General features: G+C 37.9%; 1 pseudogene; it reads right to left on the bottom strand.

The window, feature by feature from the left end:
* Positions 1–481: 481 nt before the first annotated feature.
* Positions 482–665, bottom strand: LOC118667791 (annotated as a pseudogene).
* Between the last annotated feature and the right edge of the window lie 17,384 nt (positions 666–18,049).

The raw sequence follows: 18,049 nt of genomic DNA, 5'->3' as shown, positions 1-18,049 counted from the left end.
GTGTGCGTGTGTGTGTGTGTGCGTGTGTGTGTAGGGATTGACATATAAGCATTGCTTGGACATGTTAGAAACATTATTAGAAATATTTTCTATTTCTAAATTGATAAAATATTTCAGACTATTAATCTGTTTTTTAAAAAATATTGTTATTGATTTCAGAGAGAAAGTGAGAGGGAGAGATAGAGAGAGAAACATCAATGATGAGAATCATTGATTGGCTGTTCCTGCAAACCCCCCACTGAGGATTGAGCCCACAACCCAGGCATGTACCCTGACCTGGAATTGAACCATGGATCATAGGTTGATATTCAACCACTGATCCACACCAGATGGGCTAAAATTTAATGTTTTGAGTCAAATTTCAAAACTCAAATGACCTCTGCATTTCTCAGGCAATTACTAAAACAGTCAATATTCCCATTTGAATTCTGTTTATTTTTAATTAAAATCAAAGAAGAAAATACCCATATCTAAGCAAAAAAAAGGAAGCAATTAGGTTATCATTTTTTTCCACAAATGCAGTCCCCCACTACCACAAATTACACAGTCCAGTTTCCCACATTAAGGGAAATTGCAGGGGTCAGCACATCCAGAGTGCAATGGATAAGCCTCACCCGGGGAAAACCACCTTCGTGATCATGGTATCTCCCCTGCTAGGTAAGTTCAGACTATCAATTTTTTAAAATATATAAACAATTTTCACAACAAACATATCTACGAATATATAGCCTATAATAGAGAACAATCCTTGCTACTGCAAAGTTAGGCAAAATAATTTAAACCAGGTATTCTAATCAGAAATTATGAGAGTCTTTGAGAAAATAAAAACCTCCAGCATTCAGAAAACATTTTTATCATTCCTGCATTAAAAAAAGCTATGAAAATGTTTAATATACCCAATCATCCTATATAACAAAAGACTCATATTCAAGTTATCCCCTCAATCCAGAGTTTGACCGGGAGTTCAACCAGGGGGTGGGGCCAGCCCACCAACTGCTGGTGGCCCCTCCCCTGGCTGGCCTCATTCCAAATTTGCCCCCACTCTGATAGGGAGCAGGGCCTGCCTGCCAACTATCCATGGCTCCCCTCCATCCCCAGCCAGCCAGGCCCAATCGGCCCCAACAGGGTGGGAAGACCCCCACTTTGTGCACGAATTCCTGCACCAGGGCTCTAGTCTATTATAATGATGTACACCATAAATGTAAACTAACTGAAAGTTGTAAAGATTCCTTACTGAAGTAGAGCTCCATTTTTCCTTAACCCAGTGCCACTTCTCCATTACCAAATGTGACTGAATGTCATATTCACAAAGTTTCTGGTATAAGAAATATAAATAAATTAATTAATCAAGTGTCACTCATATCAGATAACTTCTCTAATCAAAAAGACTGTTCAAGTGAGTATATTGTTGTTGTTGTTGTTGTTATTATTATTATTGGAACTACAATGAAATTAAAAGAACATAGGCCAGTCAATCAGAAAATTTGAATTTGGCCTTAAATGTTGCTCAGTGGTTAGAGCATTGGCCTGCTTACTGAGGGTTTGATTCTGGTCAAGGGCACCTACCTAAGTTGCAGGTGTGGTCCCTGGCTCCTATCTGGGGTGCATACAGTATGTAACCCATCAATCAGTCTCTCTCTCTCTCTTAGATAACGTTTCTCTCTCTGTCTCCCACTTCCCTAAAAATTAGTCAATGGAAAAATTATCCTCAAGCAAAGATTAACAAACAAAAACAAAGAAGAAAATTTTAATTTGGTTTTGGCCTTTCCACTCGTAAGCTCAGCTCTGCATCTGTTTTCTCCCTGGTAAAAAATCTTGATTAAAAATGCTACCTTGCCCGGCCAGCATGGCTCAGTGATTGAGCATGGACCTATGAACCAGGAGGTCATGGTTCGATTCCCGGTCATGGCACATGCCTGGGTTTGTGGGCTTGATCCCCAGTGTGGGACATGCAGGAGGCAGCCGATCAATGATTCTCTGTTATCATTGATGTTTCTATCTCTCCATCTCCCTTCCTTTCTGAAATCAATAAAAATATATATATTTTTTAAAAATAAAAATGCTGCCCTAGATGGTTTGGCTGAGTGGATGGAGTGTCGGCATGTGGACTGAAGGGTCCCGGGTTTGTTTCTGGTCAAGGGCACATATCCTGGTTGCGGGCTTGATCCCCAGTGTGAGGTATGCGGGAGGCAGCCGATCAATGATTCTCTCTCAGCATTGATATTTCTATCTCTCCCTCTCTGAAATCAATAAAAATATTAAAAAAATAAAAGTAAAAACGCTGTCACTTAGTGAATTCTTCAATTCACTAAGAAAATAGATATTATGCCCTAACAGGTTTGGCTCAGTGGATAGAGCATCAGCCTGCAGACTGAAGGGTCCCAGGTTTGATTCCGGTCAAGGGCATGTACCTTGGTTGCAGGCACATCCCCAGTAGTGGGTGTGCAGGAGACAGCTGATCGATGTTTCTCTCTCATGGATGTTTCTAACTCTCTAACCCTCTCCTTTCCTCTCTGTAAAAAAATCAATAAAATATATTTTTTTAAAAAAGAAAATACATATTATTATTATTTAATTTTAAAATTCTTTAAAAATTTACTTTTTTCTTCATTGTTATTTTTTCATCACCATATTCCCCTCCATCTAGACAAAGGATTATTGCTTATATGATTATTTAAAAATATTACATATTAGATAAACATTAACACAAAAATGCTTGCTAGAAGTGGGCTCTAGAACTTTTCGCTAGGAATAGGGGCCTGTACTTACTCTTCTTTTTGATTTTTAGATAAGCAATAAGTTATTAGGTAATCCAATATCAATCCAAATGACAAGTAGGAGACTAACCAATAATCACTTTTGGAACTTTGGTCCCTAATATATAGATGCCTTAATATCACATGTATCCAAATCCTTCATTTAGTTACCATTTATAAGATAAATGCTGCCGCTGCTGCTACTATTTTAATCAAGTTTTTAAATTTTTTTTTTTTTTTTTTTTTTTTTTTATTTCAGAGAGGAAGAGAAAGGGAGAGAAAGAAACATCAATGATGAGAGAGTCATTGATTGACTGCCTCCTGCGCGCCCCCTACTGGGGATCGAGCCCACAACCCTGGGCATGTGCCCTTGACTGGAATCGAACCTGGGAACCTTTGGTCTGCAGGCCAATGCTCTATCCACTGAGCCAAACCAGCTAGGGCTTAATCAAGTTTTTGAAAGGGAATTGTAAAGGAAGAAGGATTATCTAGGTTCCCAGGTTGAACTTCCCAGAAGATTGTTCCGATTCTCCTTAGGAAGTAAACAGCTCACACTGGGACCTAGGATTTCTTGGTCAGAGCACACCCCAGCACTCTTTTCTCTTCATTGGCATTTGCTGGAGTGAGACTTGTTAGAAACGTGTGCTTTCTGTATTTCCATCCGACTGAGCCCTGGCAGCAGGTGCATGGAGCCTGAAAGCTGGACCAGCTAACAGCTGTCTGTCAAATCAACCGGCAGAACACAAGTTGAGCCTGATCCCAGGCCATGGAGATACCACTTCTGCCATTGATGCCGATGTCATAACATGCCTTCTGCAATGGCAGTCGTTGCTCTGAGTTCTCTCGTTCTTCTTATTATTCATTTGCAGGCTTATTTCTGTATTTGTATTGAGGGATACATTGGATATATATCCAGCAAAGTTCTGGTGTCTCTAGTCACTAACAATGTAAGGAAAACACAGTTTGTATCCTGATAATATTTAATGAAGAGACAGAATAACACAGTGATTAAGAGCACAGAGCTGTCAGTAAGATGCCTTAAACCAGGTGTCCTCAAACTTTTTAAACAGGGGGCCAGTTCACTGTCCCTCAGACCCTTGGAGGGCTGAACTATAGTTTAAAAAAAACAAAAAACTATGAACAAATTCCTATGCACACTGCACATATCTTATTTTGAAGTAAAAAAACAAAATGGGAACAAATACAATATTTGTATTTGTTTGAGGACCCCTGTCTTAAATTTTGTTACTCCATTTTGAGGTCACTAGGTGGGGGTGGGGTGGGGGTGGGGTTACGAAAAGTACTGATTTAACTTCTCCTTATCTTAGTTTCCTCATATGGCTAATAATAGTTGCTACTATATTAGGTAATAATGCATTCAAAGCTCCTCTTTTGTTAAATAAGAACAACTAAACAATCCCCTGCCATGTCATTTTGAAGGCTTTTAGACTTGACATGGTGTATTCACCAAAATTCTAGATTAAATTATTAACTTATACACTGTTCAATTTATGAAATTGTGAAGGCAAGGTGTGAAAAATAACTTTGTACTATGAATGACATGTTTATTAATATTTAGGCATGTTTAGTCTTTCATCCTTAAGAGGTAATGTCCTTGAAAAGCACCTCCTGCAAATGTGTGCTAGGAAGCTTGCTTTCTAGACTAAAGTAATTCGCACAACGATACATCTTATTTAATGTGTCTTGTGTACTGCTTACTGAAAATCTATACAATTATTAAAGTGATGAAATGCTTTAGGCATACTCTAGTTACCTTAGCAACTTGTTGCAATGTGCATTGTAAATTGCTGCCTCTTTCATATTCCAAACCAATTTTTCAAGAAATGATCTTGCTATACAGGTTGTTTTAAACTATCTTGAAGAACCCATATTTTGCTATTTTAAGCTTCATAACAGCACTATTAATTTAGCTGTTACATACTGTTAGTACGATAATTTTATAGTTACCTTATCAAAAAAATTGTCCTTCTAACACAATTACTTCTTTTAAAGAAAAACTATTCTCTTAGATATGTATTTGTTTAAAAACAAACAAAACATTTAACAATCTGTTGTGCTCTAAGAAAAATTAAAGCAATGACAAGACAAAGTCTCTGCCCTTCTGAGCTGAGATTCATTCCTTTGGAGGAGTTAGACCCAAAATATGCCAAATGCATGTAAAATAAATAAAGCAAGACAGCCATAGAGAATGGCCTGGGTTTGGAAGTGGGGAGTGTAAGGAGGTCTAGAAGGGGGCAAGTTCCCTGTCTAGAGAGTGGACCGGAAAGGCCTCGCTGTAGAGGTGACATTTGAGCATGGGTCTGAGTGAATTGAATAGTCATGAGATCACCCTGAGGAAAATTACTCTAGGCAGAGGAATAAGAACATAATAAGGTCTGGAAAAGAATGAAGGCCAAGATAGCTAGGAGTTAGGGTAAACTGAATAGACATGGCATAAATTGGTTTAGAATTTCCCAAAGTTGCTATGGTTATTCTATGTAAAAGGATGGAGTGAGTTAGTGAGCAATGAAGGAAAAAGAGGCAAGGTGGCAACTTGAGAGAATGTAGGAAGAAAACTGCTAGAATCTAAAAAGAAATAACAAAAAGAAAACATAGTCCAGGGTCATAATCAAAATAATTAGCCTTTTCAGGGCGTATTTTGGAAGATGAATTCATGGGTCTTGAGGCCTTCCATTAATATTCACTAAGCACCTACTAAGTGGACTTGTTTAAATCTAGGCGGAGGGGCTCTCCGGGGGCCACCTTCACAAAGGACAGTGCATAATGCTTCCTGGAGTAAATATCTTCAAGTTGAAGGCTTGGCATTGGCTTCAAAGGTCATTTCACCCACGCTCTCAGTTGCGTATGGACTCCTACATTCTACCTGTGGAGGACATTCAGTCTTCTTTTTTTTTAATCCTTACCCAAGGATATGTTTATTGATTTTAGACAGAGGAAGGGAGAAAGTTGAGAGAGAGAGAGAGAGAGAGAGAGAGAGAGAGAGAGAGAGAAGAGAAATACGGATTGGTTGCCTTCCTTAGGCACCATTACTGAATCTGAATCTGCCTCTGAAACATAAATATGTGCCCTGTCCAGGCAATCAAACCCACAACCTTTTGGTGTAGCAGATGACATTCCAACCACATGAGGCACCCAGACAGGGCATCACTCAGTCTTTTTAAATACAATGGTAAAGTTATCTCTTTTTCTCTTATGTTAAACCTACAATTGGCTACCTGATTTTCCCTTTGTTTGTTTTTTTAATTGTTTTATTGCTTAAAGTATTACAAAGAGTATTATATATGTCTCCTTTTTTTTCTCCCCTTGACCTTCCGTTAGCTCCCCGACCCCCAGGGTCTTGTGTCCATTGGTTATGCTTATATGCATGCATACAAGTCCTTCGGTTGATCTCTTACCCAACCCCCCAACCCTTCCCAGCCTTCCCACTGTAGTTTGACAATCTGTTTGATGTTGCTCTGCCTCTGTATCTATTTTTGTTCATCAGTTTGTAATGGTCTTAATTATCCATAAATGAGTGAGATCATGTGGTATTTTTCTTTCATTGACTGGCTTATTTCACTTAGCATAATACTCTCCAGTTCCATCCACACTGTTGCAACTGATTTTCCCTTTGAATTAAGGAATAGAACAAAGCTGTTACTTGTCTATAACTATTATTTCATCTTACAGTGTACTTTTTTTGACCAGCGTTTTTAAAAGGGTATTCTGTGACCACAAACTTACACCGTACACAAGAATAAACTCAAAATGGAAAAAAGACTTAAATGTAAGACATGAAACCATAAAAATCTTAGAAGAAACCACAGGCAGTAACATCTCAGGCATCTCTTGGAGCAATATGTTTGCAGATACATCTCTTTGAACAAAGGAAACCAAGGAGAAAATAAACAAATGAGACTACATCAAAATAAAAAGCTTCTGCACAGCAAAATAAACCATAAAAAAAAGAGAGCCCACTGTATGGGAGAACATATTTGGCAATGATACATCTGATAAATGATTACTATCCAAAATATATAAGGAACTCATACAACTTAACAAAAGGAAGACAAACAATCCAATTTAAAAATTGGGCAAAAGTCCTAAATAGGCACTTCTCCAAAGTGGACATGCTGATGGCCAATAGACATTAAAAAATGATCAAAGCCATTGATCATCAGAGAGATGCAAATTAAAATGACAATGAGGTATCACCTCACACCTGTCAGAATGGCTACCATCAACAAATCAACAAATGATAAATGCTGGTGAGGATGTGGAGAATGCAGACTGGTGCAGGCACTATGGAAAACAGTACGGAGTTTCCTCAAAAAAATTAAATATGGGGGAATGAGGACACATTTGTAATACCTTAACCAATAAAGAATTTTTTTAAAAAAATTAAATATGGAACTGCCATTTGATCCAGTGATCTCAATTCTAGAAATACATCCTAAGAAACCCAAAACACCAATCAGAAAGAATGTATGCACCCCTATGTTTGTAACAGCACAATTTACAATAGCTAAGATTTGGAAACAGCCCAAGTGCCCATCAGTAGATGAGTGGATAAAAAAGCTGTGGTACATTTACACCATGAAATACTATGCAGCTATAAAAAAGAAGGATCTCTTACCCTTTGAGACAGGATGGAGAGACCTAGAGAGTATTATGGTAAGCGAAATAAACCAGTCAGAGAAAGACAAGTATCACATGATCTCACGCATATATGGAATCAAATGAACAAATAAACTACTAAACACAATAGATTGAGAGACAAAGAAGCATATAACAGACTGTCTAATATCAGAGGGACGGTTTGGATGGGTGGGTGGGAAGACATCAACCAACGAACTTGTATGCATATGCCCATAACCCATGGACACAGACAGTAAGGTGGCGGAGGCCTGGGGCTGCAGGCGAGGGCAGCTATAAGGGACCAATGGGAGAAAAAGGGGGATATATGTAATACTTTCAGCAATAAAGATTAAAAATAAAAAGAAAATGCATGTCAAAAATAAATAAATACATAAATACATAAATGTGTCCTGTAGAATTATGAGGTCAAATAACTTGAGAGAATACCACAATTAGTAAATTACTCTTAAAAAGGCACCAGCCACCTTATCAAAAATTTGAGATGTCCTCTGGTACAGAAATCTTTTCTATCTTTTTAAAAAATTATCGTAAGTTCCAGAAGAATGGACCATTTTTAAACATTTTTTATTATTATTATTGATTTCAGAGAGAAAGGGAGAGGGAGAGATAGAAACATCAATGATGAGAGAGAATCATTGTTTGGCTGCCTCCTGCACGCTCCCTACTGGGGATTGAGCCCATAACTTGGGCATAAACTCTGACCTGGAATCAAAACCTGACCTCCTGGTTCATAGGTAGATGCTCAACCACTAAGCCATGCTGTCCACGGGCAAAAGCTTTTCTATCTTGATTAACACTGTTCTTACAGTTCTTAACACTTCTGCCCTGGCCAGTGTGGCTTGGTGTTTGGAGCATTGTCCTGTAAAACAAAAGGTCTTGATTTAGATCCCCTAGGGCAGTGATGGCGAACCTTTTGAGCTCAGCATGTCAGCATTTTGAAAAACCCTAAGTTAACTCTGGTGCCGTGTCACATATAGAAATTTTTTGATATTTGCAAACATAGTTAAACAAAGACTTATATTTTTGATATTTATTTTATATATTTAAATGCCATTTAACAAAGAGAAATAAACCAAAAAAATGAGTTCGCATGTCACCTCTGACATGCGTGTCATAGGTTCGCCATCACTGCCCTAGGGCACATGCCCAGGTCCGGTTTGATCTCTCACCCAATTGATGCTTCTCTCTCTCTCCCTCTCTCTTCCTTTGCTCTAAAAATTCATCAAAAGTATATCCTTGGGTGAGGATTAAAAACAAAACAACAGTGGAAGAGTTACATTCCTTTTCTTACATGAGGCACATTCATATTTCACAAAATTAGTGTATGTGTCATATTCTTTGTGGTTGACAATACATCCAAAATATGGCAAACAATTTAACAAAACAATTTTGATGTGGTCTGAGTAGCAGCATGATCTCTGTGGTATTACTTCATGTAAGCCTGAATCCATGTTCCCTTTGAAGCAAGTTAAGACTATGTTAAGTATGTTGTGAATATATCTCATCATCAGTCAAGATAAACACAGATGTCCCCTCCAGGGAAAGAGTCACCAAACCATTTCTTCCGTGTGCAATTGATGTATTTAGCATATAGGCATTTAGCATTTAGCATTCCTAATGAATTTTAACAGGAATGAAGAGATTACCAAATCTTTTTTCATTTTTTATTCTATCCTTGCTTTTATGGGCACTGTCTTTGTGCCATCTATATCCTTTATGTGTTTTATGTCACTTATACCTCTTAAAGCTTTTGATCCCAGGAAATGATAAAATTTGAATTTCTTTTTAAAAAACAAAGACAAAAAACTTCAGTCAGTTCACTAGACCCCTCTCACAACTTTGGTATTAGGTTGTTAACAAAAACACTTTGAATATAGTTTTACCACCAGTTTGGAATACAGATAAATTTTAGCCATTTTCTCCTAAGAAGGGTCAGAGCTACACATGAGGGGTAGAGCCTGCATGCCGGGATTTGGGTGACTAATGTTCATTTTTATATAGAATTTTGTGAATTGATCAATCTAATAGTTTCTAGCACTGTTCAGACTGAGAAGACTCACTTCAACTGCCATACTTTATAATTTCTTACTTTTCCACTGTTTCTTGTGCAGGTTAGAGGGAGCTGTGATCTCAAGAAAGTATTTGTATTATATGAATGAATTAGCAGTTTATACAGTGGGGCCTTGACTTACGAGTTTAATTCGTTCTGAGACCGAGCTCGTTAAGGAGCTCGTTAACTCAAATTACTCTATCAACTCAATGCAAAAAATCAGCTGAGAGACAGCTGGTATCTCAAAAAACTCGTTAGTCGGGACACTCCTAAGTCAAGGCCCCACTGTATATTAGAATGCTGAAAACAAATCTAACAGTAATATACCAGATAAACATTCATTTTGTAAGTCAGGGAGTTATTTAAATATTAAGCACCTACTAAGTACTAAGAATTTTTGTGGGAACTGGAGAAAAAATATATTATTATCCCTGCTCTCACATAGTTCAAAAGACAATCTTAGAAAACCAAGATGGCGGCATAGGTAAACACCAGAGATTGCTGCCTCGCACAACCACGTCAAGAATACAACTAAAAGACAGAACGGGCATCATCCAGAACCACAGGAAGGCTGGCTGAGTGGAAATACTACAACTAGAAGGAAAGAGAAAAGCATACCAGGACTCAGAAGAGCTGCAGTGTGGAAGTTAAGTGCACAGGTACAGAGGTGGACAAGGAAAGGGCTGGTGGCTGAGGACACGGTTGGCTTTTTCAATTGGGAGGGAGTCTCAAACTCCCGACTGCTCTGAACTCCAGTTCCGGGCGAGTCTCTGGGGACCCTGACTGATACGGAGAGAGGCTAGACCAGCCATGGGCAAACTACGGCCCGCGGGCCGGATCCGGCCCGTATGAAATGAATAAAACTAAAAAAAAAAAAGACCTTACCCTTTTATGTAATGATGTTTACTTTGAATTTATATTAGTTCACACAAACACTCCATCCATGCTTTTGTTCTGGCCCTCCGGTCCAGTTTAAGAACCCATTGTGGCCCTCGAGTCAAAAAGTTTGCCCACCCCTGGGGTAGACTGTCTGGCATCATTCGCATCTCAAGGGCAGCTTTCTCTCAAAGGTGCTTGCAGCGTTACCCAGACACGGAGACTCGGGGCCTCTTAGGGCAGGACTGACGATCAGCCATAGCTGTTCGCTCTGCCCTATTGATCCCCTGGGACCCCGCACCGCCCAAGCTGTTCACGGAGGCTTTTTCAATCTGAAAATTACCTAACAAACTTGCAGCTGGCTCAAGGCCCCAGGGCAACTTGCATTCCTTCACAGCTGAGCTCCTGCTGAGTAGCCTCAGGCAAAGGCTAGATTAACACCTCCTGAAAGATTCAGTGGCCAGTATACCGGGTGGTCAGAGTGGAACCATCCAGATTGCAACCCCTTAGACCCATAAGGGACACACTCAGGGGGCAGACTCAGTGAGCACCAAAGCCCCACTGAAGCAAGCCTTGCCCCAGAGGGGTGTCTCCAGCACAGAAGTTCTCCCACTGCAGACACAGCTGATTCTCACAGCCAATTGGCCTGGAGGTCAATTCCTCCCAGTGATACCTACAACAATCAAGGCTTAACTACAACAAGACTGTGCACATAGCCCACAAGGGGGTGCACCAAGAGTGTCCACCTCAGGTAATTGGGGAGGCTGAGCCACTGGGCCCTATAAGACACCTAGCACAGAAAGCCACTCCATCAACACAGGGAAGCACAAAAAATGCGGAGACAAAGAAATAGGACACAAATGACAGAAATGGAGGAAAGCAAACTATTGGATATAGAGTTCAAAACCACACTTTTAAGGTTTTTCAAGAACTTTCTAGAAGTTGCCGATAAATTTAGTTAAGACCCTTGAAAAGACTGGTGAGACCGCCGATAAATGTAGTGAGATCCTCAAGAAATCTAGTCAGACCCTCGATGTTATGATAAAGGACCAACTGGAAATTAAGCATACACTGACTGAAATAAAGGATATTATGCAGACTCCCAACAGCAAACTAGAGGATCGCAAGAATCAAGTCAATGATTTGAAATACGAAGAAGCAAAAAACACCCAACCAGAAAATCAAAATGAAAAAAGAATCCGAAAATACAAAGATAGTGTAAGGAGCCTCTGGGACAGCTTCAAGGATACCAACATCCGAATTATAGGGGTGCCAGAAGAAGAGAGAGAGCAAGATATTGAAAACCTATTTGAAGAAATAATGACAGAAAACTTCACCTACCTGGTGAAAGAAATAGACTTACAAGTCCAGGAAGTGCAGAGAACCCCAAACAAAAGGAATCCAAAGAGGACTACAGCATGACACATCATCATTAAAATGCCAAGAGCAAAAGACAAAGAGAGACTCCTAAAAGCAGCAAGAGAAAGAAAGTCAGTTACCTACAAGGGAGTACCCGTACGACTATCAGCTGATTTCGCAACAGAAACTTTGGAGGCCAGAAGGGAATGGCAAGAAATATTCGAAGTGATGAATACCAAGAACCTACAACCAAGATTACTTTATCCAGCAAAGCTATCATTCAGAATTGAAGGTCAGATAAAGAGCTTCACAGGTAAGAAAAAGCTAAAGGAGTTCATCACCACCAAACCAGTATTATATGAAATGCTGAAAGGTATCCTTTAAGAAGAGAAAGAAGAAGAAAAAGGTAAAGATACAAATTATGAACAACAAATACACATCTATCAACAAGTGAATCTAAAAATCAAGTGAATAAATAATCTGATGAACAGAATGAACTGGTGATTATAATAGAATCAGGGGCATAGAAAGGGATTGGACTGACTATTCTTGGGGGGGAAAGGGGTGTGGGGGATGCGGGAAGAGACTGGACAAAAATCGTGCACCTATGGATGAGGACAGTGGGTGGGAGTGAGGGTGGAGGGGAATTATGGGGGGGGGGGAAGAGGAACAAATATAATAATCTGAACAATAAAGATTTAATTTAAAAAAAGACAATCTTGTCTAGTAGTCAAGTATTTATATAAAATATTAAAACAGGAAATTGTAAGAATAACAGTAGATAAACTTCTGCTTAAGACAAAGAGTAGCATTGGTAAACATGATCAGGTCTATTAAGAAAGACAGGAATAGTGTAACAAAGACTGCTGTATTTTCTTTCCTATAGGGAAACATTATTTTCAACCAAAGCAAGCACTGACTTTCGCACTGAATATTTTTTTTTATTTTTTAAATATATTTTTATTTATTTCAGAGAAGGAAGAGGGAGAGAGAGATAGAAACATCAGTGATGAGAGAGAATCATTGATCCATTGCCTCCTGCATGTACCACACTTTGGATCAAGCCTGCAATCTGGGCATGTGCCCTGACTGGGAATCAAGCCATGACCTCCTGGTTCATTGGTTGACACTCAACCACTGATCTACGCCTGCTGGACTACTAAATAATTTTTTAAAGTGGAGAATAAATATTATAAGTTATAGTTCAAATAATGGGAGAAGAAAAAAAAAATTCCTTTTTTTTTTTTTTTTTTTTTTTTTTTAGCAAATTAGGAAGTAATCCTCAAGATAAATGAGCCACAAATGTTAAAACCAGAAAAATTAGTGTTTGTTAAACTTGAATTTTCATTTAAGAGCATGGAAACTATGTGACTAATGCTCTTTCCCACTTAATTTTTTAAAAATATCTACTCTTGTTTATGCCTATTATAAATTACTTCCTAAACTTTTAAAATATTGAATAGAGAAATTTAATACAAATCCTACTAATTTCTGCATTAAGAAGCCAGGACTTTTATGAGACATTAGGATTTCTGATTATCAAGGTAAGTATGAAGCTAACAAAAGGTTTGAAGATGCGGAAAGCGATCTTAGCCATGGGAGGAAATGGAGCTGTGCCTAAAGGGATGGCATTTCCTTGAAATGTGGGAACAACTGAAAGCTTTGAGAGTAGAATTCTAGTACATTGTTTTTCAAATTAGCTCTCAAAAGACCTAAAGATTTAATGACTCAGAGAATTATTTTAAATAACATTTCTAACATTTCTATATACAAATCTAAATTCAAAAGATGTCCTTTATAATAGTATGGCTAAAGTAAATGACTCAGAATAGTCAATGTTGTTTTCAAATATTATTGCTTTACTAGTATGTGGTTGCTATACTTCATAATGAGCAGTAGTGGAAGCAATTGTTCCCTTATGTCTTAGAAGCATAAACATATATCTTCTCCAAAGATGTTTTATTTGGGGTTAAAACTGTCATTGTATGTGTTAGTGAGCACTGGGAACATTCTTAAACTATGGGTGCAATCATGGAAATGATTACCACTTATGCATGTTTCCTGTTGAGTTGGCAACGGGCAATGATTTATTTCCATTTATTATAGCACTAATCTTCCTTCAATCATTGATCATTTCTCAGGTAAATAAAATACACAATGCCACATTAGTTAATATTGCATTTTTAAGACTGGTAAAACAGATTAGGAGTGTCCCATTCATAAGATGTAAGATGAATTTATTTGGTTTAGTTCCTTTTTAATAAAGCTTCATCATTTTATCAAGAATATTTAGGGTAACCAAAGATTAAACAGAAAGAAAAGACCAGTTACAAATTAGATGATTTTGTTTTAGTGCTGACAAAAAACAAATCAGATCTATGATATACAGAGAACCTTTATATATAGAGTCAATAAGAAAAGTACAAATAACCTCTAAAAAATGAGAATGAGCCATGCATGAGTAAGCATTTCACAGACAAGGGAATATTAATATTAACAAATATATAGAGATAATAAGGTTCATAACTGATATCTGTAATGCAAATAAATACCACCCCAAAGTATCATTATATATTATTTTGATTGACAAAAATAAGTTTCACAGGGAGGAACCAAGATGGCGGCATAGGTACACACTTGTACTTGCTGCCTCGCACAACTGCATCAAAACTACAACTAAAAGACAAAACGGATATCATCAAGAACCATGGGAAGGCTGGCTGAGTGGAAATTCTACAACTAGAAGGAAAGAGAAAAGTGATTGAAGCTGGTAGGAGGTGCAGAGGTGCGGAAGTGCTGAGGTTCAAAGGTGCATGTGGAAATGGGCTGGCAACTGGGTACACTGTGGTCTTTTTCAATCGGTCTTTTTCAATCGGGAGGGAGATACAAACTCCCGACTGCTCTGAACTCCAGTTCTGGGCAAGACTCTGAGGACCCAGACTCATATGGGGAGAAACTGGACTGTCTGGCATCGGGCTGGAACATGAGGGCAGCTTTCTCACAGAGGTGCTTGTAGTGATCATTGTTTCTGCATGGGGCCACGGGACACAGAAACCCCGGGACCTCTCCGAGGCAGAGCAGACTGGCAGCCATTGTGGTTTGCTCCGCCCTGATGATTCCCTGGGACCGCACCACACCCAATTTACAACCCCACCCAAGCTGTGAGCAGAGCTTTTGCATATGAATGGCCTGTTCTTTTGCAATCTAAAACCTAACACACTGCAGCTGGGTCAAAGAGCACCGAAACCTCCAAGAGAAGGCCTACACCAATGATGGTGAATCTTTTGAGCTCAGCATGTCAGCATTTTGAAAAACCCTAAGTTAACTCTGGTGCCGTGTCACATATAGAAATTTTTTTGATATTTGCAACCATAGTAAAACAAAGGCTTATATTTTTGATATTTATTTTATATATTTAAATGCCATTTAACAAAGAAAAATCAACCAAAAAAAATGAGTTTGCATTTCAGGTATCTGGGATTTGTTTATCTTCTATAATTGAAACTTTGTTGCCTTTAGCAGAGGCCACAGCCTGAGCTGAATAGGTTTCCATTGTACAAACAATAAATACAGAGAGTATTTATTAATAAGGGTACCCACTTATCTATTTTTGTTCCAAAGATTAGCTCACAACTACCTGCTCCTCCTTGCTCCAGTGCCTTGGCTGCCGGCGGCCATCTTGGTTGGGTTAATTTGCATATAGTCACCCTGATTGGCTGGTGGTTGTGGCTTAGGGCATAGCAAAGTTATGGTCAATTAGCATCTTTGTCTTTTATTAGTTTAGATTAGGAAAAAATTTTAAGAAATTAAGTTTTCATAAAGTAGGCCATAAAACAATGATGAGAGTATGTCATGAACCAAGAATATAAATAAAAGCCTGTGAAACTGTGCTCTGGTGTATATACAAATGTATAATGATAAAAACACATGAGACTGTGCTGAATATTCTAGACCAAGCAAAACAACTTTATCTATTGAATTTCTGCTACATGCTTGATTATCCTCTTCTCTGAGTACAGTAAAACCTTGTTTAGGAAGTATAGGTAATTCATTTCTAGATAATTTAGATCATTGTGTATTTCACATAATCAACCATTACTCTCCCTCTCATATCTTGTAAACAATTCTTGATGAAAATTACTTGAGTACAGTAGGTGGGGCCATCTTGTCTTATTATTTTGATGGAGGAAAGAAAGAGAAAAACATAATCTCTTTGGGAAGGAGACCTCCTACCATTTAAGATTTTGTGGATCAGGTTGTAATTCAAAAATTTAAAGTTTAGTGAGAAAAAAAGGAAAATATTGTTGATTAACTTGGAGATGAGGCTAAAACTTAGTGCTACCTACCCTCTCTGTATCTACTGTTTGTCCAATGGAAACCTATTCAGCATTCACTGAAAGAGCTTCAAAAAAGAACTTGCATCCCAGAGAAATAAAATAAAATGCATTTGCTAAAATTTTACCATGTGCTCTTTTTTTCTCCCCCCAAAATTCACTGTGCTGGGCAAGTGGGTCATTGCTTTCTTGAAATTTGTCAACACAGTGGGAAACTGAGTCTATCACTCTGCGACTTTATCTCCCCACTAGAAACACTTGCGAACTGGCACCCGCTCAGCAAGGCTCACATTCATCTTGCTGTCAGAACACTTCTTGGAATAGAAGCCATGCTTTGTCTTCTTGATGTTTGCAAAGCTTTAGAAAATGAACGTCAACTGGCAGAGAGTAGAGGCATGTTATACAATATTCAAATTAAGAGTGAAATTTTTCGTTGATGCTTTCTGCTATGGTACTGGTTGAAAATAAAATTTTAGCAACATTTTTTTTTCAGAAGTATATTCTATTAAGAGACACAATTCTGTGGATGTAGAAATAGGAAAAAAAGAAATTGGTTAAAATATTTTAGAAGCTATGATTTTTCAAGGTGACAGAAGCTTAGTTTTGTGCACTCTTAATATTATCACCTCTCTGTGCCCTCGTAACATGAACATTTCATTATTCTAGACTTTGAATTATATGATTCGTATAATAATGCTTTATCAATGTAAACACTTCAAAATCTATTTTTCTGCACTTGTGTGTATGCAAATCACAAAATATTCCACTACATTAATGTTTGATACTAGTTAGGCAAGATAAAATTTAGTGAGGATAAAAAAGGCTTATAATTTGCGACAAAAGAACACAAGGAATAAAAAAAAGAAGTCTAGAGAAATTTAAGGATAATAACAAGAACATAATTATTTAATTATTCTAAGAAAATGAAGTTAAGTCAAAAATAACCAGTGGTTGTGAATGATAGGGTCCAACTGAAACATTTATTTTTCTCTTTAGTTTTCAGTAAGTGATCTCCGATTATCAGCAGGGATATTTTGCCACATGGCTAAGAGAGAACATCTCCCCTAGTCTGCCTCATAGTCCTGGTGACTAAATGACTTTAGAGTCTGGGGAAAATATGTTAGCCGAAGTATTGTGTGAAACATTCTTGAAGTTGCGTTTTCACCTCCCTCCATCCTACTCTATTTGATGATGGGGGTTTCAGCTGACTTCTTATAATACAAAATGACCTTGAGAATAGAAGCTCTACGCAGCAGGATAACAACCACAGGGCATGTGACTATGACACAATGGCGCCACCACACAAGGCCTGCCTACTCACCCCCAGACTTCTTTTGTACTGGAGATATAGAGTACTATATTATTTAAACAATAGCATTATTCACAACTGAACCTAACTCTTACTAATTAATATGTGATCCAAAAACAATAACGAATGTATCTCCAATATACTCAAGATAAATATCTCCATATTTATCCCAGAATTCAAAATTCTTTACAATTTCATTTAAGTGGAGTTTTGAAACCAATTCCGACTATACTCATCTACTAACTCGTACTTCCTATGTATGAATATTCTTTTCACGGTCTCACCATGTTTGGTTCATTTTACCTTTACTCATTTTCTCTCTCTCTCCAACTCATATTCTCAAATCCTCTATTTTTGAGAAACCAGCTCCAACCTTTAGGAATCCTATTTTGATCTTCCAGTTTAGGAAATCTCACATCTCCATGTTGATTTACCTATTTTTTAAATCAAACATTTGTGCTTAATTGCATACTGCTTAAGACATATCTTATATTGTTTTCTTAAGTTGCTATTTAATTTTTTAGTCTTTTTGTGTATTCACTTGTATTTGTCTCTATGACTATCCTTAAATCATCACCTGTACTTATCTACTAGCAAAAACAAAAACACAAAGAAAATCTTTTAAAAAATTGATCCTTTGTTTCCAATCTTGGAAAACGGTAATACTATTTGGTCTTATATTTGCCCCTCTTCACACCACTCAGAT

Source organism: Myotis myotis, unplaced genomic scaffold, assembly GCF_014108235.1.
Source record: "Myotis myotis isolate mMyoMyo1 unplaced genomic scaffold, mMyoMyo1.p scaffold_m19_p_12, whole genome shotgun sequence".
NCBI lineage: Eukaryota > Metazoa > Chordata > Mammalia > Chiroptera > Vespertilionidae > Myotis > Myotis myotis.
The sequence above is the reverse complement of the archived record's forward strand: the minus strand, read 5'-3'. Positions and strand labels throughout refer to the sequence as shown.